At 41.5% G+C, this 19,247-nt stretch overlaps 1 protein-coding gene across 5 annotated transcripts in view; it reads right to left on the reverse strand.

Annotated features, from left to right (window-relative positions):
- The window catches only part of TANGO2 (transport and golgi organization 2 homolog), a 349,095-nt gene that overhangs the window by 90,381 nt on the left and 239,467 nt on the right, over positions 1-19,247 (reverse strand). The window lies entirely within an intron of this gene.

A 19,247-nucleotide genomic window follows, 5' to 3' on the forward strand; every position in this document is an offset into this window, starting at 1 on the left:
AAATTTGTTCCACAATTTCTGCTGAATGTAGAAATACCCCGTATGTGGCTTTAACATACTGCTTAGCCACATGGCAAGATTCTGGAGGGACGGACCGCTATTTGCCTCCTGGAACGCAGATTTTCCTAAAATAGCTTGCGGACTCCATATGCAGAGCCCCTAAGTGCTAGGAGACCAGAATTCCCCTTCAAGTGACCCCATTTTGGAAATTATACCCCTTTTATAATTTATCTACAGGTCTAGCGATATTTACTCCATGGATGTTTTCCAGGAACAAGCAGTAGTGTATATTGCTGAATGAAAATTGCAAACTGCCGTTGTAGTGCCCCAAACATTGTGTCCAGCTCAGGCTTCTGGAGACATGCACCATTAAATTAGGAGGGCTCTCATCGCCACAGAAATTCAAACATGTGGATGCTAAATGTGGTTTAGGCACACTGTGGGGCTCAAAAGTGAGAGGGGCATTATAATTTGGGAGCAAAGAACTTGCTGGATTTCTTTTGGGGTGCGAAGAGCCATTTTTCTTTTCCCAGTTATGTGGAACACCCCGATATTTCCACTGTCAGGTGATGGACACGAATGGGAACTTGCTTTTTTGTGGATTGATTTGAAGCTTTTATTGGGAACATTTTACATAACGTTTGGGATCACGTTTATCCGGCGTTCTACGCTTAGCACTTACATTGGGGTTTATATCTAAATTTCCGAGTGACGTGATTCAGATGAAACCCATTCACTATAATGAGGCAGCAGAATTACTTTGGACTTTGGCCTCTGTTCAGCATGGCACTTTTCAGAAATGCACAAAACTGTGGCCATCCACGCTTTTATGAATGGCTAAAAAGACGGACACTGCTGAATCTCAGGCCAGACAGCGTCCACAGGATCATCAGGACACGTTGAAACGCAGCAGCACAAAATGGCCATAGTCCATACTCTGCACGTCTCCCATGCTGATGTCTTTTATTCCTGAATAAAGCCTTTCACATTTGAAAGGTGAGTGCCATCTGTCATTTCTCCATACATGGATTTTCTATTTGTTTTTTCTTATGGATTGAGCACCCGTTCCATATGGGGTTGTTGGCGTTATGAATTGGTGCAGCTGTGCTAAGTGCTTTCCTTGCTTGCTCGGAACCCTTTTTGGACACGATATTTTTTGAGCGCTTTCTATTTACATTTTTTGGAGTCAGAATGAACACGCAGAAGTTCAGGAATTTTTTTTTTTTTTTTTTAATGACGTCCCACGTATGGTAAAATTGATAAAGCAGTTTTATTCTTCGGGTCAGTACGATTGCAGCGATATCCACATGTATAGTTTTTTTATGTTTGGTGCTTTCACACAAACTATATAGAAAAAAAATATTAATTTTTGCATCACTATCTTGAGAGCTATAACTCTTTTTTTTATTTTTCCGCTGATTGAGCTGTACGGCAACTTGTTTTTGCGGGTCAAGATGACTTTTTCAGCGACCATTTTTATTTAGATTTGTCTTTTTGATGACATTTTATTCCACTTTTTGTTTGGTGGTATAATGATAAAGCATAATACCACCGGACTGGAGAAGTGCGGCAGGTTGGTAATTAAGAGAGGCAAGGTAGTCAAGACTGATGGAGTTGATTTACCAGCAGGACACACAGCAGATGTACAGACATGCTACAAGTACCACGGAATCCCACAGGGATACGGTAACCATGATGATGACGCAATTAAAGCACCAACATCCAAATACCATCAAAGGGTAAAACAAGTCCCGAAGAGCCAGCTCAATGGGAAGAATAATATCCACACCATCAATACATACTGTATGCCCTGCCAGTTATCAAATACCCTGCGGGCATAGTGTGCTGGCCAAAAGACGAGATGGAAGCTGCAGATGTGAAGACACGACAGCAGCTCCTCACAATGCATGGAGGTCTACACCCAAAGATTGTATACCATTAGAAAGGAGGGTGGCCGAGGCTTGATAAGCATCCAAGCCTCCATCACAGATGAAACAAGGAGTATCCAGGAATACATCAGAAAAATGGCACCAAAAGATGAGATGCTGAGAAAAAGGATAAGGCAGCAACAACAGCAGATCTGGAAGGAAGAACAGGAACATGAAGCACCATGGCAAGACAAGCTGCTGCATGGTATGTACCATTGACAGATAATAGAGGTGGCTGACATGGAGAAATCCTACCAATGGCTGGAGAAAGCTGGATTCCACGAGAGCACAGAGGCACTAATCATAGCGGCACAAGAGCAAATACTAAGTACCAGACACATAGAAGCAGGAATCTACCACACAAGACAAGACATAAGGTGCATACTATGCAAAGAAACCTCAGAAACCGTTCAACACATAGTGGTGGGACGCAAAATGCAAGCAGGAACAGCATATACCGAACATCACAACCAAGTAGCAGGAATTTTATCTAGGAACATCTGCACAGCATATGGGCTAAATCCCCCTAAGTCCAGGTGGGAGACCCCAGAGAAAGTGGTGGAAAATGAAAGGGCAAAAATCCTGTGGGACTTCAAGATCCAGACAGATAAGCAGGTGTTGGCTAACCAACCAGACATTGTGATAGTAGACAATGATCAGAAGACAGCAATGATAATAGATGTGGAAGTGCCAAGTGACAGCAACATCAGAAAGAAGGAATATGAGAAGCTGGAGAAATACCAGGGCCTCAAAGGAGAACTGGAGAATATGTGGAAGGTGAAGGCAACAGTGGTTCCAGTGGTGATAGGAGCACTTGGAGCAGTAACCCCTAATTTGAAATAATGGCTACAACAGATCCCAGGAGCAACATCTGAACTCTCTGTCCAGAAAAGGTCAATGCTGGGAACAACTAAGATCCTGCGCAGAACCCTCAAATTCCTAGGCCTCTGGTAGAGGGCCCGAGAATGAGAAAGGACAACAAAGACCACCCCAAGTTGGGGGTGAGAAGGAAGTTTATATATATATTTTAGTTTGTGATTTTTTTTTTAAATATTTGTACAACTTTTTTTCTTTTATTACTTTTTTTTTTTTTACTTAGTCCCACTATGAGACTTTCACTTTCTGCAGTCTGATCACTGTTATAAAACATTGCAATGCAGTAGCATTGCAATGGTTTATAGCCTATCAGCCACATACGCAAGTTAGATAGACCACCCACTGCGCATGACCTAACAACTATCTTGCTAGTGCCTAGTGACCCGGATGTCACCATAACGACATCAGGTCACCATGGCAATGATGACGTTGCGGGGGTGCTGATCCAAGGGCAGAGGGGCTTTCTTCCCTCTGCCTGCTCACTAAATGCGGGCACAGCTCCTAGCACTAGTGACCTGGATGTATGGATACGTCCAATGTCGGGAAAAGGTTAAAGAAGTAAGGTTTGCTGTAAGATAACTAAAACATTTAGACAGACAGATACAGTAACATAAAAATAAATGAAGAGGGGCCAAGGAGTAAGAAAAAGTTTAGACTTAGAACAAAATGGAATTCTAAGAAGCAGACATTTTTTCTGCAATTTTTGACAGAATATGTAATGAAGGATCGTAATGGAGCCTCCAAAACTGATGTAATGAAGCCTAACCTGAATTAGAAGATAAGGTGCGATAATATTTCTGCTGTATCACTTCAAGTTCACTCTATATTGGTTTTAAAAGTGCAATATACACTAATATAAACAGCTGAAATTATGCAGAACTCAGAATACAATGGCAATTTCATTTGTAACAATCTTTGATTTGTTTTTAAGCTAAAATATTGTAATATCTGTGCGCTGTGGCTAAGCATTGATCAAAGCAACGAAAGCTACTAATCAGCGTCTGCTTTGTGTCTAGGGTGAATTATACAGTTATTAGTTGAAGGAATGGATTTATCGCTAATCTAGCAGATTAAAAAAGCAGACATGATTCATTTATATTAAATAGAGGATTTTTATCAAATATAAATGATCATGGCATCAGCAATTTACTATCCTGACTCAAAGGCAGCCTAAAAGCTGATATGAAAATGCAATAAGCATTGCTGAGTTTCATAGTGGCAGGTTGTAATTCCTGTCCTTAGTGTGACCTTTTTCAATAATTTTTCAACCTGTAATAATTATTAATAAAGAATCGATGTTACAACACAAATATAATACACCATAGTAAATACTGAGAAGACATACATGGTAAGTAAATGCCCAAATCAAATTAAAGGTTTTTTTTAAATGCTATTGTACCCACTGTAACTCTGGACCATGTTGATAAATGTGAATTGTATGCCAATTATACCGTGTTGTGGGAAGTTACTGCCAGACTTTAAGGGCCCTGTCACACATAGTGACTCACCAGCGATCCCGACAACGATATCAACGTGTCAGGATCGCTGGTAAGTCGCTATGTGATCTCTGGTGAGCTGTCAAACAGACAGCTTCACCAGCGATCAGCGTCGCTGTGTTCGTTAGTTACCAGCGCGCTGATGCAGGGAGCTGGTAACTAACGTACACATCGGGTATCCAAGGGACGTGCGTCCCTTAGATACCCGATGTGTACGTTAGTTACCAACTCCCTGCATCAGCGCGCTGGTAACTAACGTACACATCGGGTATCCAAGGGACGGGCGTCCCTTGGATACCCGATGTGTACGTTAGTTACCAGCAGATCGCTGGTCTCCGGCCTGTCACACGCAGCGATGCGTGCTGGCCAGCGGGAGACCAGCGACCAAAGAAAAGTCCAGAGGCTTCCCAGAGCGATCAGTGTTACCGGCAGGGGGGCCAGTCGCTGATCGCTGTCACACACAGCGATCTCGAGATCGCTGTTGTGTCACAAAACTTGTGACTCAGCAGCGATCTCGCTAGCGAGATTGCTATGTGTGACGGGGCCTTAAGCCTCTCCTTGAAGTGAATTAGAATATCATCTACACAATTATCTGTTGAAGTGATAAATGACAGGCTTAATTTTGTAAAGTCTGTCAAAGTTGGGATCATCTACTGGTGGACACTGTACATTATCACTAAAATGCAAAAACTAAAGAATGGCCTTAAAGGGGCCACGCCAAAAAAATTGGAATGTTAGAAAAAATATCAGCACATCAATATTGCAGACATTTTGGCTTCTTCGCGACTCCCCATGTAAAGAACAAGGCCCCAAAACATCATCTGTTGTGAGTTCATTTTCCCCTTCATTACTGAGGCCCGAGGAACTCCCTCTTCTGGTAAAGAAAGGTAGTGAGCCTGATTATCAAACACCTGAGGCTGATGATGATGACTGGCTGAGTGGAGTTACTGACTGGATATAAGGCTGCCGACGCCCTTCTGCCCTGCGGGTGATTTCTCTGTGGGATCCTTGGAGACCAGTCTGAATTCCTGCTCCTCTAAAGCTAAGTTTGCTGCTCGGCCTTTTGCTTTTGTGCTTTGACTTTGTTTTGCTTTGTTTTTCTGGATTTCTGCCATTCCCTGCTGGGGTGTGCTGAATTCATTTTGTTCTGTCTTCTGAAAATACCTGAGTGCTGATTTAGTTTTTGAAGCCTAGCTGCTTCAGGGCCTTTTTCATATCAGCTTGTTGGCTTATAATAATAAATAATAATCTTTATTTTTATATAGCGCTAACATATTCCGCAGCGCTTTACAGTTTGCACACATTTCATCACTGTCCCCGATGGGGCTCACAATCTGAATTCCCTATCAGTATGTCTTTGGAGTGTGGGAGGAAACCGGAGTGCCCGGAGGAAACCCACGCAAACACGGGGAGAACATACAAACTCCTTGCAGATGTTGTCCTTGGTGGGATTCGAACCCAGGACCCACTAACCACTAACCACTGAGCCACCGTGCTGCCCGGGCTTATGTTTTTGATAGGGTTTTGGCAGATTGCAGACAGCAGCCTTCCTGTCCTTTCCCATCTAGGTAGTTTTGGGCCCTGTCTTTGCTCAGTCTTTCTGTCTGTGTTAGTATTTTCATCTTGCTTCACCGCCATTATATGTTGGGGGCTGCCTATTGCTTTGGGGTCTGCTCTGGGGCAGTTTAGATTTCCCCTTTCTTTCTTTAGGCCTATGTAATTCTCTGGCTGTGATCGAGGGGTCTAGGGCATCGTAGGAACCCCCCACGGCTACTGCTAGTTGTGTTGATAGGTTCAGGGGTCTGCAATCTGATAGTTGCCAACTTCTCTGGTTTTCTGGACTTAGCTTGTATTTCTGCTTTTGCCTCCTACGGTGACTCATTCATAACAGTCATCATTTGTACTGCATCTATAGGGCAGGAGTCCAATCTGCAAATGAAGAAGTGGAGTTTGGGCAAGAAATTGTTGGGCATATACATTAGTTTGGGCCACTATGTAATTTACGAAATCCTCATGTAAAAAGTCTTTGAAATAGTCAATTTATGTGAGGCGTCTAATAGCACTCTGGATTCCTGATCTGGTCACCAATTCAGGAATCGGAGTCCCATAACTGTCAAGGGGTAGGGTCCACGAACTGTGGGTGTAACCTCATCTGCAGTTCCAAAAAAGCTGCATGTGTGTTTTTACATTAACAGTTAGCTAATGTCTAGCAGATATTGACAGTCCTGCAGTCTGCGTTGCCTGCAAAACACAGGACTACAGAGCTGAAAAAAGGATGATTAAACTGTGTTTGACACCTGCTCCTGTCAGATAAACGATATAAAACTGCAAATGCCGCTCTGCTCATCTACAATGCAGAAGATAATCATTCTCTCGCGAATATGAGCCCTAAACAAATCAATAGCAGGTGAAGAATTGGTTTTATTTGTTATGCCGTTTTTGGGGTTTATTAGTGATTAGACTACTTTATTCTCTGAATTGATGTGATTACAGCGATACCAGATTTATATCTGGTTTTTATGTTTGGTTGGTGTCACACACTAAAAAACGCTCTTTTTTGCAAAAAAAAATTTTGTGTCACCATATTTTGAGAGCTATAATTTTTCCACATTTCTGCCAATCGTCATGCGATGGCTTGTTTTCTTGTGGAACGAGTTGACGTTTTTATTGGTACCATTTTCCGGCACATGACATTTTTTGGAATGCAGAATGTACAAACACCAGGAATTTTTTTTTTTTTTTTATTTTTAATGCCGTGGTAAAATTGATAAGCCAGCTTTATTCTTCAGGTCACTACAATTACAGTGATACCCCCTTTATATAGTTTTTTATGATTTGGCACTTTTACACAAAAGCTATTTTATAGAAAAAAAAACATGTTTGCATTGCTTTATTCTTTATAACTTTTTAATTTTTCAGCTGATGGAGCTGTATGGCGGTTTGTTTTTTTGCGGGACAAGATGAAGTTTTCAGAAATACAATTTTTATTTACATCGTCGTTTTGATCGTGCTTTATTTTACTTTTTATTGGAGGTATAATGATAAAGCATCATTTTTTGCCTTGTTTTTTTATTTTCTTTTATGGTGTTCACTAAAGGGGTTAACTTTTGGGACAGTTTTATAGGTTGGGTCATTCCAAAGCAGCAATATGTGCACTTTGTTTTTTTTCCCCCAGACAAATATTGAAAGGTGTTGGCCGTATCTCATATTGACCAAACCTGGTGACAGGTTCCCTTTAAAGGGAATCTGTCACCCCATTTTAGCCCTATCAGCTGCCGGTACCGCCATCAGGGGCTTATCTACAGCATTGTGTAATGCTGTAGATAAGCCCCCGATGTAACCTGAAAGATAAGAAAAACAAGTAAGATTATAATCACCCTGGCGTCCGGTCCGATGGGTGTCGCGGTCCGGTCTGGCGCCTCCCATCTTCATACGATGCCGTCCTCCTTCTTACTTCTGCCGCGGCTCCAGCACAGGCGTACTTTATCTGCCCTGTTGAGGGCAGAGTAAAGTACTGCAGTGCACAGGCGCCGGACCTCTCTGACCTTTCCTGGCGCCTGCGCACTGCAGTACTTTGCCCTACCCTCAACAGGGCAGATAAGGTACGCCTGCACAGGAGCCGCAGCAGAAGTTGGAAGAGGACAGCATCGTGTGAAGATGGGAGGTGCCAGACCGCGACACTCATCACACCTGCCCCCCCGGTGAGTATAATCTAACTTGTTTTTCTTCTCTTTCAGGTTACAAATCGGGGGCTTATCTACAGCATTACACAATGCTGAAGATAAGCCCCTGATGGCGATGCCGGCAGCTGATAGGGCTAAAAATAGGTGACAGATTCCCTTTAAGCAGTTGCTGATGGCTTAAAGGATACAGAACATAAAAGTTGGTTCTGTGTGTACTAAATTTCTACGTAGGGTTACTGTATATTAACATTAAGGGTGGTTTTACACTTAATGCATTTATTGCGGTCCGTTATAGCGGCCTGTTTTTGCAGGACATAGCCGCATTTTTTGTGGTGTACCGTAATAACGGGCCGCAAAAAATGGTTGCAGATGGCCTTTTTTTCCCCCCAATACTATGGAAATAGTATTGGAGAAAAAAAAACAGCGTTCCGCAAAATCGGAAGGGACGGCGCGCAGCAAAAACAAACTTCCGGTTTGTTTTTGCAGCCCTGTTGATTTAAATGGGCGCAGTGTCCGTACACCGTGAAAATTATCGCGCAAGCTTGATATTTTTTCACTGCCGTATATACGGCACACCATTGATTTTTTTGTGGGCCGATTTTGCGGCCCCATAGAAATGCTTTGGGGCTGCAAAAATCGGCCTGCAAAAATAAGTGTAAGTGTAAAACCACCTTAAGTGTGTATTTTCTGTGCTTTGTGAAAAATATGGATTGTGGGAATAAGTCTTTAAAGAAAAGCAGCAAAGTAAAACCTTTTGATTTGTAATAAGTCCTGACAGATAGGAGTTCATTATTGGATTATGCCCAATAAGTGAAATGCAAAACTAGTGATAAAATTTACAATTGAATATAGTGAATGTTTTGGACAAAATAAGATTGAAACTATCCCGTTAAACAATTCACAGTCTAGTATAAGTAAAACGCAGTGAACGAAACAAAGTATGTACAGAGTTAAACAGTTTTATTTCTGCTTCAGATGTCCTATATAACATTAGAGTTAATTATCGAGTGATTACTGTAAACTAGCACAAACAAACAGCACTAATGCTATGGGCCTTCCATTCCTATGGCCTTTGGTGCCAAGTTGTTCAGTGTGAAAAAGTATAAATATTTACCATCTGCTACAAGATCCCTCTGACTGAGCGATGCTGTTCAAGAATCCCCTGGAGTCCTTGCAGAACACAAGGAAGGCAAACAGCTTTCAGCCTGCAGGACAGCAGAACTCAACATCTGTATCTGATGGACCTGTAATTCCTCTACTCCCCAGGTATGATGTCTCAGTTACTGTGCCTGTCATTTCTAGCATGGGATTTCATCTGGAAATCAGAACTCATTAACATGAGTTCAGAGGCAATCATGCAAGAGCAGTGGGAATATTTTGGCATATAATAAATGTATGTTAGAAAAGTCCTACTGAGCAAACAAGTTGCAGTTTTTAAATAATTTTATGATAATTGATTTGTATTTTTTATGTTTGGTATAACTGCATTTTCAATTAAAGTTCTAAAGATAAAAGCTATAAAATATAGTAAAAACACACACACATTCATTCACATACACACAGTTGTGTTAAAAAGTGTTTGCCCCCTTCCCGATTTCCTATCACACTTAAATGTTTCAGGTCAACAAACAAATTTAAATATTAGACAAACATAATACAAGTAAACACAAAATTCCGTTTTTAAATGAAGGTCTTTATTAAGGGGAAAATGAATCCAAACCTACAGGGCCCTGTGTGAGAAAGTGATTGCCCCCTAAACCTAATAACTAGTTGGGCCACCCTTAGCCGCAACAACTACAATCCAGCGTTTCCAATAACTGACAATGAGTCGTTTACAACACTCTGGAGGAATTTTGACCCACTCATCTATGCAGAATTGCTATAATTAAGCCACATTGAAGGATTTCCGAGCATGAACCGCCTTTTTAAGGTCATGTCACAGCATCTCAATTGGATTAAGGGCAGAATTTTGACTAGGCTACTCCAAAGTCTTAATTTTGTTTTTCTTACGCCAGAGGTGGACTTGCTGGTATGTTTTGGATCATTGTCCTGCTGCATCACTCAAGTGCGCTTCAGCTTGGGGTCACAAACAGATTATCGGACATTCTCCTTCAGGATTTTTTCGTAGCTATCAGGATTCATAGTTCCATTTACAACAGCAGGTCTTCCAGGTCCTGAAGCAGCAAAACAGCAGGAAACCATCATACAACCACCACATTTTACTGTTGGTATGATGTTCCTTTTCTGAAAGGCTGTGATACTGATGGGACGTACACCTTCCACAAAGTTCAACTTTTGTCTTGTCAGTCCACAGAGTATACTCCTAAAAGTCATGTGGATCATTAAGATGTTTTTTGGCAAAACTGATACAAGCTTTTATGTTCTCATTGCTCGGCAGTGGTTTTCATCTTCGAACTCTGCCATGCAGGCCATTTTTGACCAGTCTCTTTCTTATGGTGGAGTCATGAACACTGATCTTAACTGAAGGAAGTGATGCCTGGAGTTCTTCGGATTTTGTTGTGGGGTCTTTTGTGACCTCTTGGATGAGTTGTAGTTGTTCTCGAGTTAATTTTGGTTGGCCGACCACTCCAGGGAAGGTTCACGACTGTTCCATAGTTTGGCCTTTTGTGGATAATGGCTCTCACTGTGGTTCGCTGAAGTCCCAAAAGCTTTATAAATGGCTTTATAACCTTTTCTAAACTGATAAATCTCAATTACTTTGTTTCTCATTTGTTCCAGCATGATGCCTAGCTTTTGAGGGACTTGGTCTACTTTACTTTGTCAGGCAGGTCCTATTTAAGTGATTTCTTGAATGAGAACTGATGTGGCAGTAATCAGGCCTGTGTGTTGCTAGGGAATTTGAATTTGGCTTGCCAAAGATGTGATAAAACAGTTAATTTAGGTTTGGGGGGGGTGGGGAGGGGCAATCACTTTTTCACACAGGGCCCTGTAGTTTTGGATTTAATTTTCCCTTAAAGTTCGTCATTTGAAAACTGCACCTTGTGTTTATTTGTGTTATCCTTGTCTAAATTTTAAATTTAGTAGGCGACCTGAAACATTTAAGTGTGACAAACATGCAAAAGAACAGGAAATCAGGAAGGAGGCAAACACTTTTCCACACAACTGTGAGTATATATGCATCCACATGCAAACACAGTGCTCAGCATAAATGAGTACACCCTTTTATCACAACAAATTCTCAAAATTTTGATAAACATCACGAAACAATCACTGACCTCAGGGAGACCAGTCAAAGAAAGCACTGCGGCAGCCGGCAAAGGCGCTCAATCAGTGAAATCCTAGGTGCAATGCTCCCTGGGAAATACGAATATGCAAATAAAGTCCGTGGAGACTCATTTAAGAGTCTCAAACACGGTATTAGCCAGATCTTCCTCCAGGGAAGGACCCAGCCAAGGGGTGGCTCCTTTCGGAAACCACCATTACCACCATATTAAGTGGCCCTTTAAGTCAATATCCAGCTCTTTACGAGTTTACAGATATGACAAGGGAAAAATTTTTTAAGACCGAGTTCTATAGCATATTTATTTGACCTCTAACTTGAAAGTAAGGTTAATTATATATCTTTCATGCAAAAGTGAATACACCCCCACATGAAAAACTACTACATCTAGTATTTTGTATGAAATACAAGATTTTTTTTAAGGACAGCACCAAGTCTTCTAGGTATGGAATCAACAAGTGGGTGACATATTGCAACATACGGTATATCTTTTTCTATTCTTCAAGAAGTACCTCTTTTAGAGCCTAGATGCTGGATGGAGAGTGATGCTCAGCTAGTCTCCTCAAAATTTCGCATAGGTGTTTTGGGAAGGATTCAAATCACTTGGTCACTGAATCACTTTCACTCTGTTCTTCCTTAGAAGTGCAATAGTGGCCTTAGATGTTGTAATGTTGGAAAAGTGCAGGTTAACCAAGAGAATAGAGTGATGATGGTAGCTCGTTCTCTTTAAAGAGCAGTACAACTGTGAATTCATGATACGGTCAATGAACTGCAGCATTAATGATGCAGCTGCACATAAGGACACTGATGCTACAATGTTTTATTGTAAGCACCATGCATTTTTCTTTGTGCTTGTCACCTGTGCGACACTATACGATTTTAAAAAACTATCAGTTCCAAAATCATTTAGCTTGGTCTTATCACTCCAGTAGTCTTCATATTTTTCAGCAAGGGTTTTGGAAAATTGTAGATGGGCTTTTTTTGTGCATGTACTTTAGGAGAGGCTTCCTTCGTGGACGACACCCATGCATGGAATTCCTCTGCACTGTACGTCATGTTGTGTCACGGGAAATACTCACCCCAGTTTGGCTTTCTACTTCTTTAGCTAACTATAGTGAATGTGCATGCCAATTTTCTTTAACCCTTCTCCATCAGAAAATGCTATTAACTTTCATATTTGGCCTGAACGTTTCTGAGAGATGGTTGCAGTTCCATCTTTGACAATTTTTGCATCATATTTGTTTCAATATTCTGACTAATAAAGCTTTGGAGATCTGCCTGTCACCTTCACCTTTTTTATGAAAAAATTTTTCTTCTCAGGTCTTGTGATATTTCTCTTCCATGTGGTGCCATTGCTGAAATAGGAATAGGTTTTCTTTAAGTAACATCCTTTTATAGTCATCTTGTAGAATGTAAGGCTGGTTTCACACTTGTGTTTTAGCACAAAAAACGCATGCGTTTTTTTCCCCTATCTTTTACATGGGTGCACATACATATGCGTTTTTACGCGTTTGTATGCGCATTCGTTTTTTTGTATTGTGGGCTCGGGCGCACAAAATGCATCCTGTTGCATTTTTTGTGCGTCCGACTTGCCCCAAAAAAACGCATGCGCACGCCATGCGTGTTTTTTTTTTTTTTTTCAGCAAAACACCTATTTAAGTCTATGGGGGCGCAAAAAAGTATGCGTTTTTTAAAAAACGCACCAAAACCCGCAAAAAACGCACACAAAAGCATGATGCGTTTTTTTCATGTGTTTGTGTGCGCAAAAAACGCACAGCAAAAAAACTTAAGTGTGAAAGTAGCCTAAGCCCGAAAGGGCAGGGTCCTCTTCCCTCTGTATCAGTCTGTGATTGTTAGTTTGTTTACTGTAAGTGATAGCTGTAATTTTATGTAACCCCTTCTCATGTACAGCACCATGGAATCAATGGTGCTATATAATTATAATAACTGTATGCCTGTTTTTATGAATAGTTAGACTTACCAAAGGTTGAATTGTTGTTAGCTAGAATTTCGTAGTCAAAATGTTAGCTTTGCTCCTAAGATTTTCATTGGGATATAATCATATTTGCAACATAGTCTTGAAATAATTTGTTAGGAAAATTACTTTTTTTTCAAGTGTATAAAATAAAAAAATCTCATTTGCAAACAATGGCCACATTTGGGGGAGTACTTTTTAGGGTGGTAAAAAACAAACACAAAAGCATACTTTGGTGTTTGTTTTGTTACATCTTTTTTTTACTGAAAGCACACATAGTATATGAAATGCTTTGCATGTCAAGATTATTGTTGTTGTTGCTGATTCACATATAACAAAACAGAGAAATGTCCTATAGTTGTCCAACAGAAAAAACAACAGTACACTGATGGCATCCTAGTTGCCTCCCAATGCTGTCCGTTTTTCACTGTCTAATGTTAGATAGATGCTGAGAAGCCGCCATCAGTTTGTTTTTTTTGCATACAAGAACAATGGAAGACGCATGGATGGTAAAAACTGACAAATGAACCAAAAAACTGATGTAAATCTGATCCAGTACACTAAAGAAAATTGGCCCTTTTTATGGATAAGAAAAAGAATTGACATCTGCCCATATATTAGCATATTTGTTTTTACACCTGCACTGATCGAGGACAGTTGACAATATTTGAAAATCAGAAAGGATCAATCGAAGGCTTGTCATTTAAGTGAAAGCATTGTCAACTTAACCAATTGCGGAAACCAGACATTCAGAAAATTATGTTCTTTAATTCATAGTGCATGACATAGCTGGGGTCAAAAGTAAAAGGACAGAGTCAGACTTAGAACTTGCAGAAAACGGTGGGTTAAGTCAGCCCAGAGTCAGGCACTAGTATCTAAAGCAGAGTAAAACAGCAGAGTACCACCAGACAATCAACTAGGGTCAGAATACATAAATATAATGCAACTTAATAATAATTTTATTTCTATAGCGACGACATATTCCGCAGCACTTTACATTTTAGAGGGGACTTGTACAGACAATACACATTACAGCTTAACAATAGATGCATAGATCAAAACAGATACCAAAAGGAATGAGGGCCCTGCTCGCAAGCTTACAATCTACAAGGAGAAAGGGGAGACACGAAAGGTTGATGGTAACAAACGCTTTTGTTATTCGGACCTGCCAAAGTGTAAGGGCCCCGTCAACGATATCAACTTGTCAGGATCGCTGGTGAGTGCTACATGATCGCTGGTGAGTCGCTACATGATCGCTGGTGAGCTGTCAGACAGCTTCACCAGCGATCAGCTTTAGTTACCAGCGCACTGATGCAGGGAGCTGGTAACGAAGGTACACATCGGGTTTCTAAGTGGCGTGCATCACTTAGAAACCCGATGTGTACCTTGGTTACCAGCTCCCTGCATCAGCGCGCTTTTAACTAAGGTACACATCGGGTTTCTAAGCACCGTGCTGTGCTTAGAAACCCTGCGTTTACCTTAGTTACCAGCGCATTGATCACTGGTCTCCCGCCTGTCACACGCAGCGATGCGTGCTGGCCAACGGGAGACCAGCGAGCAAAAAAACGTCCTGGCTATTCCAGGACGATCAGCGATAACAGTCAGGGGGGACGGTCGCTGGTTAGTGTCACACACAGCGATCTCGCTGGTGAGATTGCTGTTGCGTCACAAAACTTGTGACTCAGCAGCGATCTCGGATCGCTATGTGTGACGGGGGCTTAAGAATTGGGTGTTCATGTAATGCTGCATGAACCGGTTATCAGCTTACGTATGTAACAATACAGATACAGAAAGCTATTAAAAATGCATAAAGCATGTGAGAAAATGATGCGAGGAACCTGGTTATGATAAAAGATTTTGAATGGGCAACACAGGGATATTAGGTTAATGCATTGAGATGGTAGGCCAGTCTGAACAAATGCGTTTTTAGGGCACGCTTAAAACTGTGGGGGATTGGGGATTAATCGTATTAACCTGGGTAGTGCATTCCAAAGAATTGGTGCAGCACGTGAAAAGTCTTGGAGACGGGAGTGGGAGGTTTTGATTATTGAAGATGTTAACCTCACGTCATTGGCAGAATGGAGGGTACGGGTAGGGTGGTAGACTGAGAAGAGGGAGGAGATGTAGGGTGGTGCTGAGCCATGGAGTGCTTTGTGGGTGAGGGTAATAAGTTTATACTGAATTCTGGAGTGGATGGGTAACCAGTGTAAGGACTGGCACAAGTTAGAGGCATCGGTGTAACGATTGGTGAGGAATATGATCCTGGCTGCAGCATTCAAGACAGATTGGAGAGGGGAGAGTTTGGTAAGAGGGAGACCGATTAGAAGAGAGTTACAATAGTCGAGACGAGAATGAATAAGAGAAACAGTAAGAGTTTTTGCAGAGTCGAAAGTAAGAAAAAGTCGAATTCTAGAAATGTTTTTGAGGTGCAGATAACAAGAGCGAGCCAGTGATCTGATGTGGGGGTGAATGAAAGCTCGGAATCAAGTATGACCCCAAGACAGCGGGCATGTTGCTGGGGAGTAGGGAATGAAAAGCGTCAGATGTTTCGGGTTATTGGATAGTGAGGCGATGAGGGTGTTGAAATAGGTTTGTTTGGAGAGGTGAAGGGCAGTGTTGTATGCTTTAAGCATAATGGATGAACTTCCAGAAAATAGCTGCCCCACCCAGAGCTCACAGCAGATAGCTTATTACATTTGCCAATTATCCACTTTGCAAAAACACACTGACACCCTTCCGGGCAGCACCATAAGTACCAGAAACACAAACGCTCTTGCCTGGTACGCACCAGCATCATACAGCACCATCTGCATTGTACAAACGTCACTGCTTAGCAAAAGAGGCAGAGGTAGTAGAAGTGGGTTCAGACTTGTAAATGCTGGGTTTTTAATCAAGTACTAAAGATGTAGGCTAGACAATATACATGCCCAGTATTAACAGCATTTACACATCATCCACATTCTTGGCAGTGAGCAAATTAAGTCTGAGCTCAATTACGATACTAAACATTTTTCCTATTATTGCCTAAAACAAGAAGCTCTTTTAGGAAGTAGGCAGCTGCCAAAGTGTCTGTGGTTGTCATGAATTTTGCAGCTTTAAATGCTCTTCAATCGACAATAGTTAACTAATAAAAGTAAAAAGAATTAAATTTGGCAGTAAAGAATCACCATCACACCTCCTCTCAGCTCTGAGCAGATATATAAGCTTAGCAAACAGCTCTACTCTCAGATGAATGTAAGCACAATGCATGTCACAGAATACAGATTGTCAATTATACAAGCAAGTGGAATAAAGAGAAAAAAAAATATTTTCAGAGATTGTCCTTTGTCTACTGTCTTTTTACCAACATTTAATGCTTTCCACCAAATAAATCATAGTGAGTCCAGCTATGACAGGACAACTGGTGCTGCTTATCTGACCAATGAAAAAAATGAGATATCCGCATTGTTGCAGATTTCAGCTTTCATCAGAATCACTCAGCACTCAAACGTTGTGAGAGAAAGAAGTGTTTTACTTGAGGCATACAGCAACTATTGTCAACATCACAACATGCAGGATATTACAGGGAAGAACTGACTAACAACAAACCTGAGAGGTCATACAATACAGAGTACAAAGGAAGTAAATGAACAAATTTACATAGCGCCATCTGATCTCTGCCCAACACAGTCCCTCCTAGATGAGCTTGCAACTGTTGTATAGTGCAACAATTACAGAAAAAAAAGATACAACACAAAACCTGCAAACTTGTAATTGGTGTGTTACATTTTTTCAATGTACATTGAAGGGAATTCTTGGTAAAAGCTTTTGTCATATTGTCATACAGGTCAAAAATACAGGGGTCTATCACAGAATAAACTAGTCTTAGGGAACATTACATTTAAAAATAAATACTTGATGGTATTCTAATATGGGGGATTAGAGCACAGCTGACATCGCTGTGAGAGGAGAGCTGCAAGAGATGTTTGTAATGACACAACTCTGCTCTACTCCCCTCCCTGCTTGCAATATCACAGATGTTGGCAGTGAGATCAGCGAGAGCAGAGCTATTCGTCATCTGTGGGGGGGTCCTTTACTGCCCCCCCCCCCCACACACACACAATGCCCCTTGCTTTTGATTGATCAACCACATGTATGGAAAAAGCAAATATCACGAGAAAATAAACTGCCAACACGACTTTGGTCCAAGTGAAAATTTGCATATTATCTTTACTGGTTAATATCTCCACAACAGAGATGAGAAATTTAAAAAGAAAAATGTTTTATTCAACTCTGCAGCCAATATTCCATAAAGGGCCAGTTTTAAATTGGTAAATGCTCTTCTTTAACCCTTAACAGACATATGACATATAGGTATGTCGAATCCCTGTCTTTGAAAAAAAATGAGCCCGCATCTTTGCCAGCAGATGTTGGCATTATCTGGCTCTAACAGCCGCAAGTGGAGCATAAGAAATCATTTTTTGGCAAAAAAAAACTCTATACAAATATATTGCCAATGTAATGATGCACTGTGTCATATATGGTTAACCTATCAAGTATCTGAATAATACAAAGTCAATTTCAAATGTGTACACATGGTTACGATGATTTGGGTTATTAATAGATAGGTGGATCCGTTTTCAGGACCGCGATCCATTGGCCAGGTCAGTAGTCTCTGGACCGGAGTCTGGCAAAGTGATCCAGCCATCTTTTGTTATTAGATATTTGATTGGCCCAGGACTAATTTGGTCACAGAAAGGTTTCAGTATTAGGCTATGTGCCCACGTTGCGTGTTAAAACGCACACTGAAAACCAGACTCCTTCCCAGAAATCGCGCGTTTTTTCCCCCACACGATTTCACCGCGATTCTGTTCGCGATTTTGCCGCGATTCTCTCAAGCACTTTCCAAGCGATTTGAAGAATCGCTTGGAAAGTGATTGACAGGTTGGTCACAGGTTGGTCACACTCCTCAAACATAGTGTTTGACAAGTGTGAGCAGCTTTTTACTATTGAGGCCGCCTATGCGGCCTCAATAGTAAAAGATAGGATGTTAAAAATGATAAAAAAATAAAAAATCGGGGTATATTTACCTTCCGGCGTCCCGCGCTGCCATCCCGGGCCACAGCGTTCCCAGTAATGCCTTGCGAGACCTGTGATGACGTTGGTCTCGCGTTACTATAGCGATCTTGCGAGACCGCTAGAGTCACGCGAGACTACGTCATCACAGGACCTTGCCACAAGGCATTACTGGGAACGCTTAGGCCGGGAATGCAGCGCGGGACGTCGGAAGGTAAATATACCCTGATTTTTTATTCTTTATTCTTTTTTTTTTACAGGGGTATGGTACCCAGGGCCTGGAGGACAGTCTCCTCTCCTCCACACCGTGGGTACCAACCGCACATGAGACGCTTAACTTCCCGCATGGTGGGCATAGCCACATGCGGGAAGTAAGCGATTCTCATGCATTCCTATGGGTGCGGAATCGCGGCAATTCTTTGCGATTCCGCACAAAAGAATGATCATGCTGCGATTTTTTCCGCTATGCCATTACGCTGCGGAAAAAAGCGCAGCATTAGCACAGCATGTGTGGAATGCCATAGGAATGCATGGGGGGCGTCATGTACACGATTTTTAAACGTTTTTGCAGCGTTTTCGCGCCGAAAATCGCGGCAAAAACGCTTAAAAATCGCATCGTGAGCACACAGCCTTACACTAGTGTAAAGTTGGCGTTAGCTAGACTTAGTTTGTTGAATGGATTTACTAAATAATTGGATACAGGCAGCACAAGAAAAAAATAGATATCAGCAAAGAAACTTGTGGTCTTGAGAACAGGTCATGCAAGTATGAGGCTACACACAAACATTGTGACAGGGTCACTGGAAATGTATGTGAGGGGAGAAATGTGTCACAAAGGTTGCTATCTCACGTGATGTGAAACCCAGAAGTTCGTCTCCAGCATGATAAGTGCTGAGAGAGGTTAATCGGCCAGGACAGGGTTGGTTTTTTTTGTGAGTGGTTGTAAGTGATGAGCGGGACGGCCACTCACCATATCTACACCTCAAGGGTGTG

This window comes from Dendrobates tinctorius, unplaced genomic scaffold (genome assembly GCF_039654945.1).
Source record: "Dendrobates tinctorius isolate UK_male_01 unplaced genomic scaffold, ASM3965494v1 ptg000265l, whole genome shotgun sequence".
Lineage (NCBI taxonomy): Eukaryota > Metazoa > Chordata > Amphibia > Anura > Dendrobatidae > Dendrobates > Dendrobates tinctorius.